Raw genomic sequence first — 6219 nt, 5'->3', positions numbered from 1 at the left:
TAAAAATACAAATAATATATCAAAAAATTAAGAAAAATAAAACTAATTCAATTCAAAATGTTAAAAATACAAATAATATATCAAAAAATTCAGAAAAATAAAACTAATTCAATTCAATATGTTAAAAACACAAATAATATATCAAAAAATTCAGAAAAATAAAACTAATTCAATTCAATATGTTAAAAACACAAATATTATATCAAAAAATTCAGAAAAATAAAACTAATTCAATTCAAAATTCTAAAAATACAAATAATATATCAAAAATTAAGAAAAATAAAACTAATTCAATTCAAAACGTTAAAAATACAAATAATATATCAAAAAATTCAGAAAAATAAAACCAATTCAATTCAAAAATTTATACGCCTAGGCAGGAGTATGACTAAATCCAGGGCCGGCCCTGGGCCATGGCGGTGAGTGCGACGGCCTAGGGCCCAGCACGAGCAGGGGCCCATGCCCTGTGCATGTATACAATATACAATATATTCATAGAAAGAAAAATTGTATGCAAAACAAACAGAAACAGCCCAGCCCATTAAGAAGCGAGCAGCTCACGCACGAACAAAGTCAACAATCCCGTTCTCTCCCAGTCCCAGAAACACGCCGCCAGCCGCCAACTCACCGTCTCCCTCTCGTTCTCATCCTCCTCCTCTTCGCCAAATCCAATTGATTGCCCCAAGTCCCTATGAGGCCATGACCCCAACTCCCCAAGCTAATCAATGAAGTATCACACTCCAGTGTACTCCAAGGGCCCCGGCGAATGGATCCAGAGAGGCGAGCCGGCCAGCGGAGACACACCCTGTGCCCTGGCAGGAACACGGAGAGTAGCAGCCGGCAGACTGGCCATCGATCATTAGGGACGTGGTCCGACTGTCCGGGGTGGAGAGTGGAGACGTGAAGTCCAGGCCGTTCCTCGTAATTTTTTCCCTTGTCTATTTTTCTGCTTATGATGAATTGATGTGATGATGTTTGACCTGGTTGATTCCAGGGCCAGCTGTGGCATTCTAGAGCAATGTGGAGCAGCGTTGGATTTCTTCTATTTGCTCCAAGAGACCAAGAACAGGATTCAAAAGACAAGAATTCAGGTCTTCTCTCTCCTTTTAACTGTTCCTTTTTCGAAACTAAAATCACGAACTATTTGAGATCAACCATTTCACAGGAGAGATTGAATGGCTTGGCCATGTGCTTTATTCAGAAAGATATTTTGGATAAGATTGATCTTGACACTATTATTAGTGATTTTGCATCCAAAAATGCTTGAAGGTGTCGTTTTTCTTGAGTATTGTATGCCATTCACTTCTTTTTTGTGTATTTTTCAGGTGGCTCCTGAAATTTGCTGATGCACGTTTGTGGTTGGACTGCTAGATTGGAATTGTAGCTTCTGCGAATTGGATCAAGAATTTGAGAACAATGTCACATATTTATTTAGCTAAGAGTTAAGACAAGACTTCTAGGTTGTTGGAGCGTGTATCCTAATCCTATGATCATCTGATATATCTGTGGACCGTGGTGTATTAACACCATATTTGCTAATGAAATTTTTACTTTTATATGAATTTCCTTCTATATGATAGGCTTGGAAGGTTTTTTTGTCTATTATATAGTAGTGTATAAGGGCCCATTTTCTCAATTTGCACAAGGGCCTCTTGAATGTCAGGGCTGGCCCTGACTAAATCACTCCAAATTTCATGTATCATCAGTGGTATCTCGAATCATTCGAAAATGGACACCAAACACATCACGGTAATATAATTCACATGATCCATTCAACAAAGTTTGGTACAATAAATTATTACACATCATTTCTTCCCTTGTGTCCCTGCTTGCTTACGATTGTGCCGTATCCATGGAGCATCCTCATCATTTAACTTAATGCTTGGGTCGGTGTTCACTTTGAAGGGCGGAATTTCAGCAAACATATTATAATCTTCTGACATGTCTGTCTTGTCCTCCACTCCCACGATGTTTCTTTTCCCTGAAAGAACAATGTGGCGCTTTGGATCATCGCATGATGTACTGATCGTTTTCTTATCTTTCCGTTTCCTCGGTTTGCTACTCATGTCCTTCACATAGAAAACCTGAGCGACATCTTTCGCTAGGACGAATGGTTCGTCAAGGTAACCAAGATTGTTGAAATCCACCATTGTCATTCCGTATTGCTGGTCCACCTTTACCCCACCTCCTGTTAGCTTGAACCATTTGCACCGGAACAAAGGGACCTTAAAGGAGGGTCCATAGTCAAGTTCCCATATCTCCTCTATGTAACCATAATATGTGACCTTTTGCCCATTCTCGATTGCTGCATCAAAGCGGACACCACTGTTTTGGTTGGTGCTCTTTTTATCTTGGGCGATCGTGTAAAATGTATTCCCATTTATCTCGTACCCTTGGAAAGTCGTTATAGTCAAAGATGGTGTCTTGGCCAACATGTACAGCTGATCTACAACATCATTGTCATTCATTAAATGTTTTCTCAACCAACTGCCGAAAGTCTCCATGTGGGCCTTCCTAATCCAGGATTCAGGCTTCCCCGGGTTGTCCGAGCGTAAAATATTCTTGTGTTTCTCAAAGTACGGAGCCACCAAGCTGGAATTGGTCAGTACAGTGTGGTGTGCTTCAGTCAGAGAATGGCCGTCCATACATGTCGTTGATTTCCTTCCGATCGTGCCTTTTCCACTTAGTCTCCCCTCGTGCCGCGATCGAGGAAGACCAATCGGCTTAAGGTCAGGAACAAAGTCAACACAAAACTCAATTACCTCCTCGTTTCCATAGCCCTTGGTGATGCTTCCTTCTGGCCTAGCACGGTTACGAACATATTCCTTTAATACTCCCATGAACCTCTCGAAGGGGAACATATTGTGTAGAAATACAGGACCGAGAATGAAAATCTCTTCGACTAGGTGAACCAAGAGGTGCGTCATAATATTGAAGAAGGATGGCGGGAACACCAACTCGAAACTGACAAGACATTGGATCACATCGTTCTGTAATCGTGGTAGATCTTCTGGATTGATTACCTTCTGAGAGATTGCATTGAGGAATGCACATAGCTTCACAATGGCCACTCGAACATTTTCCGGCAGGAGCCCCCTCAAAGCAATCGGAAGAAATTGCGTCATAATCACGTGGCAGTCGTGAGACTTCAGGTTTTGGAACTTTTTCTCCGCCATGTTTATTATTCCCTTTATATTGGACGAGAATCCAGACGGGACCTTCATACTGCTCAGGCATTCAAAAAAGATGACCTTCTCTTCTTTGGTCAGAGCGTAGCTGGCACGACCTTGAAACCATTCCGGATGCCGGTCATCAGGGTCTTGCAAACGTTGTTGGTCCTGCCGTGCTTCCTTTGTATCATTTGTCTTCCCATACACGCCCAAAAAGCTTAGGAGGTTCACGCAAATATTCTTCGTAACGTGCATCACGTCGATTGCAGAGCGGACTTCTAGGACTTTCCAATATTCTAGCTCCCAGAATATAGATTTCTTCTTCCACATGGCTGCGTGCCCGTCAGCTCCCTTCGGAACTGATTGTCCGCCAGGACCCTTTCCAAAGATGACTTTCAAATCCTTGACCATATCAAATACCTCAGCACCAGTGCGTTCCGCAGGCTTCGGCCGGTGATCTGCCTTGCCGTTGTAATGCTTGCCTTTCTTTCTTACTGGATGAATTTTCGGAAGAAATCGACGATGCCCAAGGTACACGTTCTTCTTACAATTTGGCAAATGTACACTTTCAGTCTCATGTAAGTAGTGCGTGCATGCATTGTATCCCTTATTTGACAGTCCCGAAAGGTTACTAAGAGCAGGCCAATCGTTGATGGTTACGAAAAGCAACGCTCGTAGGTTAAATTCCTCTTTTTTGTGCTCATCCCACACACGGACACCAGGTCTGCCCCACAGCTGTAAAAGTTCATCAACTAATGGCCTTAGGTACACATCGATGTCGTTGCCGGGTTGCTTCGGACCTTGGATGAGCACTGGCATCATAATGAACTTCCGCTTCATGCACAACCAAGGAGGAAGGTTGTAGATGCATAGAGTCACGGGCCAGGTGCTATGGCTGGAGCTCTGCTCGCCAAAAGGATTCATGCCATCTGTACTTAGACCAAATCTTATGTTCCTTGCGTCAGCTGCAAAATCTTTGAACTCTCTGTCGACCTCTCTCCATTGCGTTCCATCTGCGGTGTGTCTCAACTCCCCGTCTGACTTACGGTCCTCTTTGTGCCATCGCAACAACTTGGCATGCTCTTTGTTCCTGAACAGACGTTTCAACCGTGGTATTATAGGAGCATACCACATCACCTTGGCGGGAACCCTCTTCCTGGGTTTCCCGCCCTCAACATCGTCACCAGGGTCATCGCCTCTGATCTTATAACGCAATGTAGTGCATACCGGGCATTCATTCAAATTCTCGTATTCACCGCGGTAGAGGATGCAGTCGTTGATGCATGCATGTATCTTCAGAACCTCTAAACCTAGAGGGCAGACAACCTTCTTTGCTTCGTACGTACTGGCGGGCAACTCGTTATTCTTTGGAAACATATTCTTCAACATTTTCAGCAAGTTTTCAAATGCCGAGTCAGCTACACCTGCCTGTGCCTTCCATTTCAGCAAATCCAGTGTGCAGCCCAGCTTTTTCAGACCATCATCGCATCCAGGGTACAACGACTTTCTGTGATCCTCTAACATGCGATCCAAATTCTCCCTCTCCTTTTCAGTTTCGCAGCGTCTCCGTGCATCAGCAATGGTCCGACCAAGATCATCAACGGTCTCATCACGTGCCTCTTCTTCACCTTCACCTTCACCTTCCCCTTCACCTGCCCCTTCACCTTCCCCTTCACCTTCAGCATCCTCCATGAAAGTATCACCGAAATGAGCAAGATAGCTTTCATCCATGAAATCATCCCCTTCTTCATCTTCTTCCATTATAACCCCTCTTTCTCCATGCTTGGTCCAACAATTATAGCTTGGCATGAAACCGTGCCGAAGCAGGTGCAGGTGAACTTCTCTTGAGGAAGAGTAACCCTTCTGATTCTTACAGTCAACACATGGACAGATAACAAAACCCTTCTGCTTGTTCGCATTAGCCACTACGAGGAAATCTTTCAAACCCGTAGTGAACTCGCGGGAGAGTCGGTTACCGTACATCCATTGCCGATTCATCTGCATTATTATAATATAAAATATATAATTAACCATCATGCATTTGTTAAAGTAACTAGCTATAAACAATAGAAATTAAACAATGAACAACACACATGCATATTTTATCAATGACACACATGCATGAAAGGTTCAAGTTGCTAACCGCGATCGAGGAGGAACCTCAAGTGTGGCTCCAACACTTCATATCATGTTTGTTTCACGCTGTTGGGCATTTCATCAAACACCTTGTGTGCATAAGAGGAACCAAAAGCAAACCTACACCCCCTTGTGAAGAGAAGTGGCACCAAATGGCTAAGTGAGTGCGCTGAACTGGTATATATAGGGGAGGAGCTTTAGTCGCGGTTGGCCAGGCCAACCGCGACTAAAGGCCTTTGGGCACCTTTAGTCGTGGTTGGCCTGGCCAACCGCGACTAAAGCCCCTCACGTGCACCAGCTGGCCACCGAGCGCCCTGGCCCAAGCCTTTGGTCGCGGTTCGTCTGCCGAACCGCGACTAAAGACTTCATTAGTCGCGGTTCCTACAGTTTCGCGACTAACGGGGCTGGACGGAAGCCTCTTTTTCTACCAGTGCTTGCTAAATTTGTTTTTGCTGGAACTGGCTCATATTTTTGCTGGAAGCTAGTATTTCTTTTGCTACAACCACTGAAGCTTTTTTTCCTATCAAATTTATTTTGCTGGAACTGGAGCTTTTTTTTGCTGGAACCTAGTAATATTTTGCTTCAACCGACCACTCGAGGATTTTGTTTGTTTTTCATAATTTTTGTTGTTGGACACCAAGATGCAAACCAACGGCCGCGGCAAGCCAGCGGAGGTGACGTCGGGGCATGCTGCAACCATGGCGAACCGCGAGCTAGAACCAGTCAGGAGGGCTGCAATCCGTTGTTGACCGCGCGCTGAGGGCCCCACTGGCGGTCATGATGCAATGCCGACGGCCACAGGTGGGGACCCCGCCGGAGCTCGTCGGCCACGGCCCCGACGGCGACAAGTCGAGGGGAGGGGAGGGGGCGATGCTCTACGTGCGGAAGCATGGGGAACGGGGGGAAGACGACT

Source organism: Triticum dicoccoides, chromosome 4A (assembly GCF_002162155.2).
Source record: "Triticum dicoccoides isolate Atlit2015 ecotype Zavitan chromosome 4A, WEW_v2.0, whole genome shotgun sequence".
In the NCBI taxonomy this organism is placed as follows: domain Eukaryota; kingdom Viridiplantae; phylum Streptophyta; class Magnoliopsida; order Poales; family Poaceae; genus Triticum; species Triticum dicoccoides.
Note: the sequence above shows the minus strand (reverse complement) of the source record.